Source organism: Pongo pygmaeus, chromosome 14 (genome assembly GCF_028885625.2).
Source record: "Pongo pygmaeus isolate AG05252 chromosome 14, NHGRI_mPonPyg2-v2.0_pri, whole genome shotgun sequence".
Taxonomy (NCBI): domain Eukaryota; kingdom Metazoa; phylum Chordata; class Mammalia; order Primates; family Hominidae; genus Pongo; species Pongo pygmaeus.
The window spans coordinates 51,477,041-51,491,369 of NC_072387.2; the positions used below are offsets into that span (position 1 = coordinate 51,477,041).

The following is a 14,329-nucleotide window of genomic DNA, read 5'->3' on the forward strand; positions in this document are numbered from 1 at the left end:
TGGCATATCCTGAAAGGTCCCTTCAGGAAAATCTCGCCTCAACAGAACACAGTTGTAGCAGACTGCTAAATGGTCATGAAAATTTACATTCTCCTCTTCTGGCCACACAACTTGGCTACATTTCCTAGCCTCCCTTGCAGCTAAGGTTGGCTTTATGACTGAGTCTTGACCAATGGAATGTGAGAAGTGATGAATGCCATGTCCAGTACTAACTTATTAGAAAATTCCCATGCATGTGCCTCCATACATTGTTCTCCTGGCTGGAACAGAGATAGCCCTCAAGGAAATGCTGGAAGTTGTGCATTGAAGGTGGTGGAGTCTCTATCAGTTTTGGTTCCTAAAGACCTGAGTGGAGGAGGCTGCCTTTCAAATTATGATACAATGATATTTTAAAAAGCAGTCTATGCTTTTTTGTGAATTCACTTATATGTAGTAAAATTAGAAACACTTGCCAAGTGAGAAGAGCAGCTCCTGGCATCCAGGAATTGATCTGATGCTCACGTCTAAATCTCAGTGTTATTATAAACTGATCTGATCCGACACTGAAGTTAAGCTGTGTTCCACTGTTGGATGTAAATAGTCACACAACATATCCACTTCAAACAAGGTCATCATGCAATCCACAAAGTACCAAACATCATCTCCTCTAAGTGAATGACTGTTACTTCTTCACTAATTACAGCTTCATAGTCACTCTAGGTCCTTCCTATAGGTAAGATTTATTGAGATACCCAATCATAAAATTGTCCCCACATTCTGATGGCACCCAATCCAGAGCAACTCCCTGTCTCCATAGACCCTTCCCAAAATTACCCAACCAAAGCACAAATCCTGTAGTAGGGTCTTTCTAACACTTTCTCACTGAGATAACTCACCATTCCCTATGGTATGCATTCTCCTTTGCTGCAATGAGTAATAAACCCAACTTGTTCAACTACAGGTATGTTCCTGGTAGTTTTTGGTTAAAGCACATTGACAAATGTTACATACCAGGACAGTGGTTACTGCTAGGGAAAGACAGAGAAGGAAGGGATGAGGGTGGAGGGATAGCTAGCTGTCTCTGTAATATTTATTTTTTTAATTAACCAAATATAAGTAATATCTTAATATGAGCTTAGTGGTTGATACATATTTTCTGTGTGTTTGAAATGTTTCTCAAATAAAAAGGGGAAAAAAAACCCCACACAGACTATGGTGGTGTTTACTAGGAAAAGACTTGGCAGATACCATTCCAGATTTCATAGAACAATAATTTCCAGAATGCCAGTGGGAAGACAAGTGTGGGGCTGGCTACATGAGAATCATCTGTGGTGCTTCCTAGAAATTACTGGACTCAGGCCTTTGACTCTAATTGAGCATGTCTGGAGTGGGATCCGGGAATCCGCGTTTCTTAAAAGCACCCCTGGTGATGTTAAGAACTACTACAGTATTACAGATGGATATTCAATATGCATAATTATCTTAAGTCTACATGACTCTGACTTATGAATAATTCATGTTATACAACACATTTGGAAATAAAACCTCAGCATGTCTTAGGAACTGTCTGTATAAGTACAATCTAATAATGCATTCTACATGTACTTTGCAATAGCTTCACAAACCTGAACTTTGCCACCATGAGGCTTAGGTAAGTAATCATTCGTACATGCACGCATGCATTCATGCAGGCAACAAATATTTCCTGAGTCTGTGTCATGTGTTTAGCAATATGGGTTATAGGACAATCTAAAGAAGTATTATTTTGCTTAAGTCAGTTTCACGTAACTGGGTATGAGCAAATGACATTCACACACCTATAAGCACTCACAGAGCCTATGTAAGTAAGAGAGTGAGAGATAATCTATTGGGATACACAAAACCCATTTAAGAAATCACAAGAACAAGATTTACAAAACAAAACACAAAAGTGAGTAGTAATGCTGGGAGAACTTTGTACTTAATCAAAGTAATCAAACTATTGCACGCATTTTACGGAATTCTTTCCCCTCATTTATCTGGTCTTTAATGATTTAATTTTTAATTGCAAAAGCAATACATAAATACGAGTCAGAGAACAGAATAGAAATTAGATAAAAATATAAAGAAAAAAAGTGAAGGTCCTACTTAACACCTCTCTCAACCTGACTCCTTTCCCCAAAGGACAACATCATGAATTGTCAGGTATGTATCCTGATTTTCTATTAATTGATAAATATCTATTTAAAATTACATACAAATGAATAGTGGTTTATTTCGGGGGAGGATAATTAGGATAAGGCAGAGAAGGCCAGCTGTTCTCTAAAATGTGTTCCTCTGCTTCCTGCATATATAGCTAGACTACATCTCCCAGCTCCCACACAATTAGATGTGACATAGGAGCATATATCTGCATTCTGGCCAATGAAATGTGAGTAAATGTATGGGCCAGGCTGAAGTGATCCACATCAATAACCTCTCACAGCATTCTTAATACTCTGTCCTCCTTCTATCTGATGATGGTACCTTAAGTGAGCTTGCAAGGCATTTGCAAAGGAGAGTAGAGCCACCTTTTCCCTGCAGCTTTTAATGCTGGGAGGGGGGAAAGCTAACCTGACTCAAACATCAGCCCTGGATCATTCCACAAGAAAGATATAAACTTCTTGTTCTTTAAGTCACTGAAATTTTGGTGTTTATGTTTTTTAACTACAGCTTTTCCTACCCTAAACTAACAGATTTTTTTCTTTAAGTGGGATACTATATTTTGTTCTGGAGATAGATTTTTGTCATCTAACCACATCTTTGAGATTTTTCCATATTTATAAATATATATCTTATTCCTTTTGGCAGCTGAATAGCATTTTATGATATGGATATAATACATTTAACATTCTTATGGATAGATATTTATAGTTTTTTCCAATGAGCATCGTGGTATATACATCTTGTGCAAATACATAAATACTTTTCTAAGATATACACCTAGAAGTAGAATTTTATTCTAATATAGGTTCCCATAAATAGATATGCAATTTTTTGTTTTTGTTTTTTGAGACAGGGTCTCACATTGTTGCCCAGGCTGGACAGCAGCCTTGACCTCCTGGGTTCAAGTGATCCTCCTACATCAACCTCCCAAGTAGTTGGGACTACAGGAGCACACCACCATGCCCAGCTAATATTTTTTTAGAGGTGGGGTCTTGCTGTGTTGCCTGGGCTGATCTCAAACTTCTGGCCTCAAATGATCCTCCCACCTCAGCCTCCCAAATTATTGGGATTACAGGCACAAGCCACTGCACTCAGCCTATTCACGATTAAACCATGCTTAATAGTGCCAAGCTGATCTACACAAATTTATGTTTCTACCAAAAGTAAACTTTATGAAAGTGGCAATTCAGAACCACAGCTAACCTCCTTTAAGTACTAATCCTATCCTGTCTTACACATTCCTATTTACCTCGGTCACCACCAAGTGTCCCAGTCTCACCCATCATTCAATATGACTCAGTCTCTCAATCCCACACTGCCCCATATATCTACCACTTAAGCCCCCACACCTCCCTCTAGCCTTCCAAAACTTTCCAAGGGGGCAAAAATCTCTCGATCTTTAACCAAGAGTTAACAGCTCAGGATTCTTAACCTCATATCAGAAAGTCTCCCTCAAATACAAAATCACCATTAGGCAAACATCCAGGTAAAAAAAAAAAAAAAGAAATGTTGGCAAGATTCATTTACATAGGCTAAAATCACTGGGCAAAAGTTTGCAGATAACAGGATATTAGTATAGTCTTAAAGTATCTCCCCCAAGACATTCATCAATTATAAAGAGAAAAACAATAACTTAACAGTGGAGATCACCTTACCAAATGATCCAAGTAAATATCACCAGTGATAAGGATACTGACCATCATGTACCCTCTGATGTGATGCACTGAGAAGGACACAGCATCACTTCCGTAATTTTCTTGTTGGAAATTATAACTTCAAGCTATTCATGAGAAAACATCAAACAAACCCAAATTGGGGGAAGTCTAGAAAGTAACTATCCATTACCCACTGAATGTGTTAAGGTCATGAAAGAGAAGGGAAAAAATGAGGTACTGTCATATATTGGAGGAAATTAAGGAATCATAATGACTGGATATTTTATGTGATCCTGAATTGGATCCTGAAATAGAAAAGGAGCACTGGAGGGAAGCTGATGGAATGTGAATAAGGTCTGTAGTTTATATTAATAGTATTGTACCAATGTTAATTTTCTGATTTTGATCATTGTACTATTGTTATATAAGATATTAATGTTCGCTAGATGAAGCTAATTGGAAACTATTTTTCTACTATTTTTGTATCTTTTCTCTAAGTTGGAAATTATTTCAACATAAAAAGTAAAAAGAAAAGAAAAAGAGTCTGCCTCATTTTCCCACACTGTCTGAAACCTGACCACCTCTTGAAAACAGTACTTCCCACGACCCCCCGAAATGGAGCTATTTTACTTCTCATATACACATTCCTTGGTGCCTGAAAATGAAGCAGACATCCTGTTTCCTCCCAATCTACTTCCAGACCATTACTTACCCCATCACTTGCAAAACATGTTTGCTCCTGTAGTACCCACAACACAGAATATACCATCCTCTTTGCCATTGTCATCCTTCAACCTTCTGGTCAACCATCTCTCATTTGTTTAAGATTTCAGCCTTTGGTGCACCCAGGAGGTGTGGGCATCATGTAATTGGCAGTTGGTCAAGGCTGGTGCCAGACCCAGCCTCCTGAAGGAACCATGTCCTGCAGCTTTGGGTGCTACTCGTCACGTCAGGCACACACTGCCGCCCAAGAGGAGCTGCTCTTTGAATTCTCTGTGAATGTTGGGAGGAGGAACACCAGAGCTGCTGGCTGAAAATTACCCAAACAAGAGGAATACCCCCCAGCATGGACTTCCTGGTTCTTTTCCTGCTCTACTGGCTTTGGTGCCAGTTGGTTATGTTATGACCTGTTTTTGCTAGAAAACTCATGATTTTAAATGCCTGGTCAGGGCAGGAGCACAGATATTTTCCTGTATAATTCCAGAATGTCTTCAGAAAGCCATGTAAAGATTGCTTCATTACCTCTTCCATACACGAAACCATACCTTCAGGCTGGGTGCGGTGGCTCACACCTGTAATCCCAGCACTTTGGGAGGCCGAGGCGGGTGGATCACGAGGTCAGGAGATCGAGACCATCCTGGCTAACACAGTAAAACCCCGTCTCTACTAAAATTACAAAAAAAAAAAAAAAAATTAGCCGGTCATGGTGGCAGGCGCCTGTAGTCCCAGCTACTCAGGAGGCTGAGGCAGGAGAATGGCGTGAACCCGGGAGGCGGAGCTTGCAGTGAGCCAAGATTGCGCCACTGCACTCCAGCCTGGGCAATAGAGCAAAACTCTGTCTCAAAAAAAAAGAGAAACCATACCTTCATTATCCTCCATCTGGTCTTGCAAGGGATGGTAAATACCGAATATACCTGGGAAATACTTGGCTACCATCAAAAGCTAGTTCTCCTGTATTACCTTCTTCTGCCCTATCTGCTTCTGATTGTAAACCCGTTTATTTCCACCCTAACTTGTGTAACTGATTCTGGCATTATAAGAAAAGCAAATGAATTATTTCTTCAAGTTTATGAATTCAATGAAGTGATGTTTCTAAAGAGGTGAGGTGCTCTACTTATGACTGATGAGCACCAGCTCGATCTAAGCACTGACTGCAGTGTGCGCGCCATTTTGACCATCTTGGGTTTGGGTGAACAACTGCGTCTGGGCTTGGAACACCAGTTATTAATACTTTCTCATCTACCTCTTGATGTTGATGGCCACAGCTGCTGCCATGGCCATTGTGAGCACTGCGTTTCTGGTCGACTTGGTGGTATTGTTGGATTCATACTAGACTTACATTGATGACCTTGGACACTTCCAGTTTATGGACTTGATTTTTCTTATTCAGTACCTGTTCCTGACCTTTCCAACAATTGTTTTCATGCTGGGGTTGTAGTTGGGGAGGACGTTGTAATGGTCCTGAGCTTCCTCCTGGGTAGCTACCTGTGCTTTGCTCTGTACCTGGTTGCCACCAACCAGACTACTAATGAGTGGTTCAGAGGTGACTGGGCCCCATGCCAGCATTGCCCCCTCACGGCCTGGCCTTCATCAGGAAAGCCCCAAATCTACCAGAACATTCACTCCCATGGGCTCTCCAGCAACCTTTGAGAGATCTTTCTACCTGCCACTCCATATCATGAGAGAAAGAAGAAATAAGAATGGAAGAAGTTGTCACTGCCTTTTAAATATAGTATGCATTTATTTATTTAATAAAAAACCTTCAGCCTTCCTCCCTATCTTGACTACTGTCAACATGGATATCCTATGTGCTGCCCCCCACCACAGGCTGTGTTTCTTGATTTCTTCGTCTCCAGTAGCTCTTCTTCACTCTACCTCAGCCACACTGCCAGGGCCATACCCTGGACATTGTTGTCATGAATAAATGTCCTCTCTCCAAACTATCTGACAAATTCCATTCCTGAATACAACTTTCTGTCATTCCATGTTCTTCTTTCAAGTACTATCAATATAACAACATTCCAGTCTCTCTGGGATTTCCAAACCACTGATTCGCCACCTCTTTCTAACCATCAGCTCCCATCTATTTTAATTCTTGTGCAGCTTACAGCCCATAGTCCATTTTATAAATCTTTCCCTTACAAATATCTTTCTTCCTCTTCTTCCTGCTTCCTTCATGTATGTCTGGAAAAATCTCAAACCTAGATCAAGTCAACCATCTGCTTTCTCTGAGTCTGCACCAGGACAAGTAAATCAAACTTGGGAAAAATAATATATCTGGTGTTTTGGGATGGGAGGTATGAAGAATGATGGAGTGGTAAAGTAGACTGGCTTCAAATGAAGTCCATTAACTCTAGCTTCATCCTACCAAATTCTTCTACTCCATTTCACTCATAAATTCTTTTTTTTATTTTTTATTTTTTTGAGACAGAGTTTTGCTCTTGTTGCCCAGGCTGGAGTGTAATGGCGTGATCTCGGCACACTGCAACCTCCATCTCCCGGGTTCAAGCAATTCTCTTGCCTTAGCCTCCTGAGTAGCTGGGATTACAGGCACCCGCAATCGTATCTGGCTAATCTTTTGTATTTTTAGTAGAGACAGGGTTTCACCATGTTGCCCAGGTTGGTCTCAAACTCCTGACCTCAGGTGATCCACCTGCCTCAGCCTCCCAAAGTGCTGGGATTACAGGTGTGAGCCACCATGCCCAGCCCACTCATGAATTCTTCTCCTGTACCTTTTGTTTGTTCTCAGTTCTCAGCTGACAATCTCCTCACACTTCATTGAGAATAGAGAAATAAGTCTTTCATCTTCTCAACACGAAATCTTTTAAGTCTTCCTATATCTGTACCTATCTTCCTTTAACAAAAATGTAAAGAGTGCTTCCTCAATTATAATAGGGGAAGTACTCTCCTTTAAATCATTGACTAATCATCAAACATTGGTTAGGTATACTCAGGAACCTATTCATATATTCTTTCTCAAGTTTATTTCTTCTGTCATCCCCTTGTGTCTAGTCTTCCCCTCCTCTCCTGGATCATTTTTATCAGCATACAAACATGATCAATTTAAGAAAACTTTTGATTCCACAGCCTCATCCAGTTACTGCCTCATTTCATTGTTCTCATTTTCAAATTATTCAAGAGTTACTGATAAATGCCAAATCTATTCCCATCTCTCCATTTACTCATAAGTCCAATTCAATCAAGCTCCAGCCCCATCATCATACCCAAATCATTCATGTCAAGATCACAGTCATTATCACTGGTCCTCCTCTCATTTGACCTTTCAACACTAGTGGAGAATTGACTAATTTCTCCTTTTGGAAATATGTCTGTCCTGTTTTCCATGATACCACACTCTTAATTTGCCCAACCTCTCAGATGTCCTTTTGTATCTACCTGACCTCTACATGATAGAGCTCCTCTGTATTTGGTCCTGGGCCCTCTTCTCAAACCTGCAATTTCATCTTAAGTGACTTTATCCATTTTCATGGCTTTACATTTACATGCTAATAATTCCTAAATTTATATTTCCCATATATCTGCTCAGTGAGACCAAATTCATGTGTACAACTGCCCATTTGATATCTCCAAACCATCTCAAACTTAAACTCTTGATATTTTTCTAAATATGTAAACTTAAACTTAACTTAAACTCTTGATATTTTTCTTCCCAAACCTTGGTTTTCACCTAGTAGCCCCCATCTCAGTACATGGCATCACTACACCTCCAATACTTGAAGTCAGAAACTTGGGAGTCATCCTTGATTCTTTCTTCTTCATCCCCAATATCAATATGTCCTATTGAACTTACATACAATATGTAGGTATAGTCATATGTCAGAGATATTGTGAGTTTGGTTCCAGACCACTGCAAAAAAGCAAATGAAATATTGCAATAAAGTGAGTCACATAAATTTTTTTGTTTTCCATTCATATAAAAGTTGGGTTTACACTAGATTGTAGTCTGTTAGGTGTGCAATAGCATTATGTCTTGAAAAATGTACACTTTAATTTAAAAATACTTTATTCCTAAAACAATGCTAACATCTGAGCCTTTGGTGAGTTGTAATCTTTTTGCTGGTGGAGGCTCTTGTTGATACCTGCTGACTAATCACAGTGGTAATTGCTAAAGGCCAGAGTTGCTGTGGCAATTTCTTAAAATAGGACAATGAAATTTGCCACATCAATTGACTCTTTCATGAAAGATTTGTGTGTATCATGCAATGCTGTTTGACAGCATTTTACCCATAGTAGAATTTCGTTCAAAATGGAAGTCAATCTCTTAAACTCTGCCACCAATTTATCAGCTAGGTTTATACAATATTCTAAATTTTAAGTCATTTAATCAATGTTCACAGCATCTTCATCAGCAGCAGTTCCCATCTCAAGAAATCCCTTTCTTTGTGCATCCATAAAAAGCAACTCCTCATCCATTGAAGTTGGATCATAAGATTGCAACAATTCAGTCACATCTTCAGGCTCCACTTCTAATTCTAGTTCTCTTGCTATTTCCACATCTGCAGTGACTTCCTCCACTGAAGTTTTGAGTCCATCAATGTCATCCATGAGGGCTGGAATCAACCTCTTCCATATTCCTGTTAATGTTGATATTTTTACCTCCTCCCATGAATCACAAGTGTTCTTGATGGCATCTAGAATGGTAAATCCCTTCTAGAAGGTTTTAAATTTAGTTTGCCCAGATTCATCAGAAGAATCACCATCTATAGCCTTTAAAAATCTATTTCTTAAATAATAAGATGTGAACATCAAATTTATTTCTTGATCCATAGGCTGCAGAATGGAGACTGCATTAGCAAGCATGAAAACATTAATCTCCTTGTATATCTTCCAGGCATCTCAAACTTAGCATGTCTGACCTTGAACTTTTGATATTTTTCTTCCTAAATCTTTGTTCTTGGTTTTGGTATTTGGTTTAGAAATACTGCCAAATATCCTAATAGGTATTAGAACCAAGGTTTGGGAAGAAAAATATCAAAAGTTTAAGTTTAGATATGCTAACTTTGAGATGCCTGGGAAATATACAAGGAGATTAATGTTGTTTTCATGGGTGATTAGGTGCATTGTCAATGAGCAGCAATATTTTGAAAGGAATCTTTTCTTCCGAGCAGGTCTTATTAGTGGGCTTAAAATATTCAGTAAACCATGACGTAAACAGAGGTGCTGTCATTTAGGCTTTGTTGTTCCATTCATAGAGCATACACACAATTTAGCATACTTTTTTAAGGGCCCTAGGATTTTCAGAATGGCAAATGAACATTGGCTTTAACTTAAAGTCACCATCTGCATCTGCATTAGCCCCTAACAAAAGTTAGCCTGTCCTTTGAAGTAGGTATTGACTTCTCCTCTCTAGCTATGAAAGTCCTAGATGGCGTTTTCTTCCAATAGAAGGCCTTTTCACCTACATTAAAAATCTGTTGTTAGGCTGGGCGCAGTGGCTCACCCCTGTAATCTCAGCACTTTGGGAGGCTGAGGTGGGCGGATCACCTGAGGTCAGGAGTTTAAGACAAGCCTGGCCAACATGGTGAAACCCCATCTCTACTAAAAATACAAGAAATTAGCCGGGCATGGTGATGGGTGCCTGTAATCCCAGTTACTCGGGAGGCTGAGGCAGGAGAATCACTTGAACATGGGAAGAGGAGGTTGCAGTGAGCTGAGATCGTGCCACTGCACTCCAGTCTGGGAGACAAAGCAAGATTCTGTCTCAAAAAAAAAAAAAAAAAATCTGTTGTTTAGTATACACACCTTCATCAATGATCTTAACTAGATCTTCTGGATATCTTGCAGTTTCTACATCAGCACTTTCTACTTCACATTGCATGTTTATATTATGGAGTAGGCTTCTTTCCTTAAACCTCATGAACCAACCTCTGCTAGTTTCTAACTTTTCTTCTGCAGCTTCCTCATCTCTCTCAGCTTTCATAGAATTAAAGAGTGTTAGGGCCTTGCTGTAGCTTAGGCTTTGGCTTTAAGGAATGTTTTGGCTGGTCTGATCTTCTATCCAGATCACTTGAACTTTCTCCATATTAGCAATACAGCTATTTTGCCTTCTTATCATTCACATATTCACTGGAGTAGCATTTTTAATTTCCTTTGAGAACTTTTCTTTTGTTTCACAACCTGGCTAACTAGTGCAAGAGGTCTAGCTTTTGTCCTATCTGGGTTTTCAACATGCCTCCACACTGAGCTTAGCCATTTTTAGCTTTTGATTTAAAATGAGAGACATGTGATATTTCCTTTTACTTGAATGCTTATGGGCTATTGTAGGGTTATTAACTGGCCTAATTTCAGTATTGTTGTGTCTCAGGTAATAGGAAGATCCAAAGAGGAGAGAGAGATAGACAGGGGAACAGCCAGTCAGGGGAGCAGTTAGAACACATGCAACATTTATTGATTAAATTCTCTGTCATTTGTGGGCAGGGTTTGTGGGTCCCCAAAACAATTACAATAGTAACAACAAAGATCACTGATCATAGATCACCAAATCAGATGTAATCATAATGAAAAGGTTTGAAATGTTGTACAGATTACCAAAATGTGACACTATGACACAAAGTGGGAAAATGGCACCAATAGGCTTGCTCAACACAGGGTTGCCACAAACTGACAATTTATAAAATTTTAAAAAATGAAATATCTGTGAGGCGCAATAAAGCAAAGTGCAATAAAACAAGGCATGCCTGTACTTTTCTCTGCACTGACATCACTTAAGCTGAGCCACCACCAACTCTTATCTGGACTACTGCAGTAACATCTTTAGTAGTTACTCCATTTCTTCTCTTGCCTTCTCAAATCTGTTCACAACACAGCAACCAGAGTAGTCATTTCTTTTTGAAAAATAAAAACCTTCCACAGGTTATCCCTGAGGCTCGAAAAAAATGCAGACTCTGTGCCATGGCCTGTGTGGTCCACTTAACCTGCCTAGCTCCTGCCTGTCTTGTCAACTTCGTGATCTCTTTTTTACTCTTCAGCCCAAACACACCAGCTTCCTTTCAGGTTGCTGAGTACCCTATATGCCATTGCCTCAGCCTAGAACTTTCTTTCTCGTTCTCAGTATGGCTGGTTCCTTCTCATCCTTTTATCTTCAGTTCAAATGTCATTTTCTTGGAAAGTCGGGTCCTACCTATCATGCTAAGGAGATGTTGCCTTCCTAGTCCCATTATGCTCACTTACCCTATCTCTAACACTATGTTCCTTCACAGGAATTGTTTGAATCCTACACAGTTATCCTACACAGTTCTTTGTCAGCTTGTCTATTAATTTCCACATTTGCTCATGGAGCCATATTTGCTTCATTCACAATACATGCCTAGAACCTAGTATAGTGCTTGACACACACCAAGTGCTTATCGGTTTAGAGGATTTTTCTCTTTAGGGTTTTTAAGAGATACGGTCTCCCCTGTGTCACTCAGCCTGGAGTGCAGTGGTGTGATCATAACTCACTGCAGCCTCAAACTCCTGGCTCAAGTGATCCACCTGCCTCAGCCTCCCAAGTAGCCAGGACTACAGGCACGTGCTACCACACCTGACTCATGCTCATTGTTGAATAAATGAAAGCTCCTTTCCTAATGTGAAGTATTATCAACCCATTGATATTTTTGCCACTGTAATAATAAAATCTATATTTGTATTTCTCTAATAATTAGTGAAGCTGAATATTTTGATTCCTATTTCCTCTTTTAACTGCTTGTTCAAGTAATTTGCCAATTTTTGAGTTGTTATTTTATTATCCTATAAACATTCTTTGTGAAATTAAGCCTTTATCCATTATGTTTGATGCAAATATTTTTTCCTAGATTATTATTTACTTAAAATGTTCTTCATTATATCTTCTATCACATATTTTGAAATTTTTATGTACTTAAATCTATGGTCTCTCTTTATGGCTTCTGAGATTTGTATATTGCTTAAAAAGGAGTTTCTACCCCTAAGTATAAAATCATCTTTCATTACATTTTTATTGTGCTGATTCAATACAGATTGTCAAATTGTCTGTTCTTTTGACATTGGTTTGAAAGAAATACTTTCATTCATAGTTAAAGTCCTAAATACTGAATTTTTATATAAACATGGGTCTACTTTAGATTCTCTATAGCATTCAATGAATCAATTCATAGATTGATTACAATGCCAATAACAGTTTGTTATTCCAACCAGTTTTAAAGTTTTTAGTCTTTTATCTCAAAGTAATTTCAGTTTTGGTTTTAATTTTTCCCCAATAGTCATTTTTAAAGATAGTTTAAATTTTTTAATTAAAAAATTAGCTGGGCCTAGTGGTGCACACGTGTAGTCCCCCTACTTGGGAGGCTGAGGTGGGAGGATTGCTCAAGCCCAGGAGGTCAAGGCTATAGCAAACCATGGTCATGCCACTATACTCTAGCCTGAATGACAGAGCAAGACACTGGGAAAAAAAAAAAAAAAAAACAGAAGACAAAAATTTTAAGTAAATAGACTTTATAATTTCACATTGCTCAGGGACTGTGGCTTTCTAGGATTTGGGGTTTTTTTGGAGGTTACCAAGAGTCTTTGAGGACTTGAACATGGCCAATTTTGTAGTAGATTTTAGTCAGTCTTTTTAAAGTCAGTATTTATAAAGAATATGTGTTTTCATATATTGGGTACAACATTTTATGTCTATACAATTATGCTTAGCATTGTTATTCAAATCCTTCTTTCCTTACAGAGTTTTTTGGTTCACTTGGTCTGTTAATTTCTATGGAGAATTAGTTAAATAAAAGGAAAATTTGGCAAATCCATAGTCTATATTAGAGACAAATAGTTTTTGTCATATGTATTTCAAATCTATTTTGACAAAGATTTGTGACTAACATTTTCCTTTGGATTATATATTTTATCTGCATGAATATCTTTTATCGTGTTGAATGTTTTTCACCTTGAATTCAATTTGTCTCACACTAATATTGCTTCTTTTGTTAACATTTACGTGTATAACTTTGTTTTCAACTCTTGATTTATAGATATCCTTTGTAATCAAATATAGCTAGATTTGTATTTTTTTAGGCAATCCAAGAGCTTTTATTCTAATAAGATAATTTAGCCTGTATACCTTTTTTGTGAATGCTGACTTATTGGACTTAATATTTTGCTTTTTTGTTACTTTTTATTGAAAAATTCCACCTTTTTTTCTGCCTTTTATTGTAAAGGCAGAAATTGATGATCAAATTTTTATTTGTTGTATTATACTTCTATGTTTTTGTGTTATTTATCCGAATTTGTACATATAGTTAGCACATAATTAAACATATGATAAGCACATTTTTTTTCTATGAATCTCTGGAATTGATATCAATATCCAACATTCACTCATACAACAAAGGAAAAAAACTTACTGTAGTTCATATCCCTGTCTCTTCCTTGTGCCTCTTCTAGTGCTAAAATCCTCCATGATTTTAATTAGATCCTGTTGATTCTTATTTAAACAGAAAAACAAGCATATATTTGACCACAAATGTCACTGTCTTCTTTGTTCACAATTGTTCTGGTATCTATGCCTTCCTCTTTCTTGGATTTATTATTTGTTCGACTAGAGTTCATTTTCATGTAATTTTTAAAATAAGGCTCTTAGAGCTCACATAGGAGTGATGAAGTTGGCTATGCAGATGGCTTGTCTCCAGGATGGGGACCACATATTCCCCCAGGTATAGCATGTTTACCAGGAGCACTTTCTGGGCCCCAGGGCCTTCTCAGTGAATCTTATGCATCAACAAGAGGTTCGCAGGCTCTATCGTTGGGGGTAAAGGCTGGAGTTGGCT

The 14,329-nt window shown here is 38.4% G+C and overlaps 1 protein-coding gene and 1 pseudogene across 6 annotated transcripts in view; one reads left to right on the plus strand and one right to left on the minus strand.

Annotated features, from left to right (window-relative positions):
• The window catches only part of EPSTI1 (epithelial stromal interaction 1), a 100,467-nt gene that overhangs the window by 40,302 nt on the left and 45,836 nt on the right, over nucleotides 1–14,329 (minus strand). The gene's annotated exons all lie outside the window — the stretch shown is intronic.
• On the plus strand, nucleotides 4,818–6,236 carry LOC129011797 (palmitoyltransferase ZDHHC4-like; annotated as a pseudogene).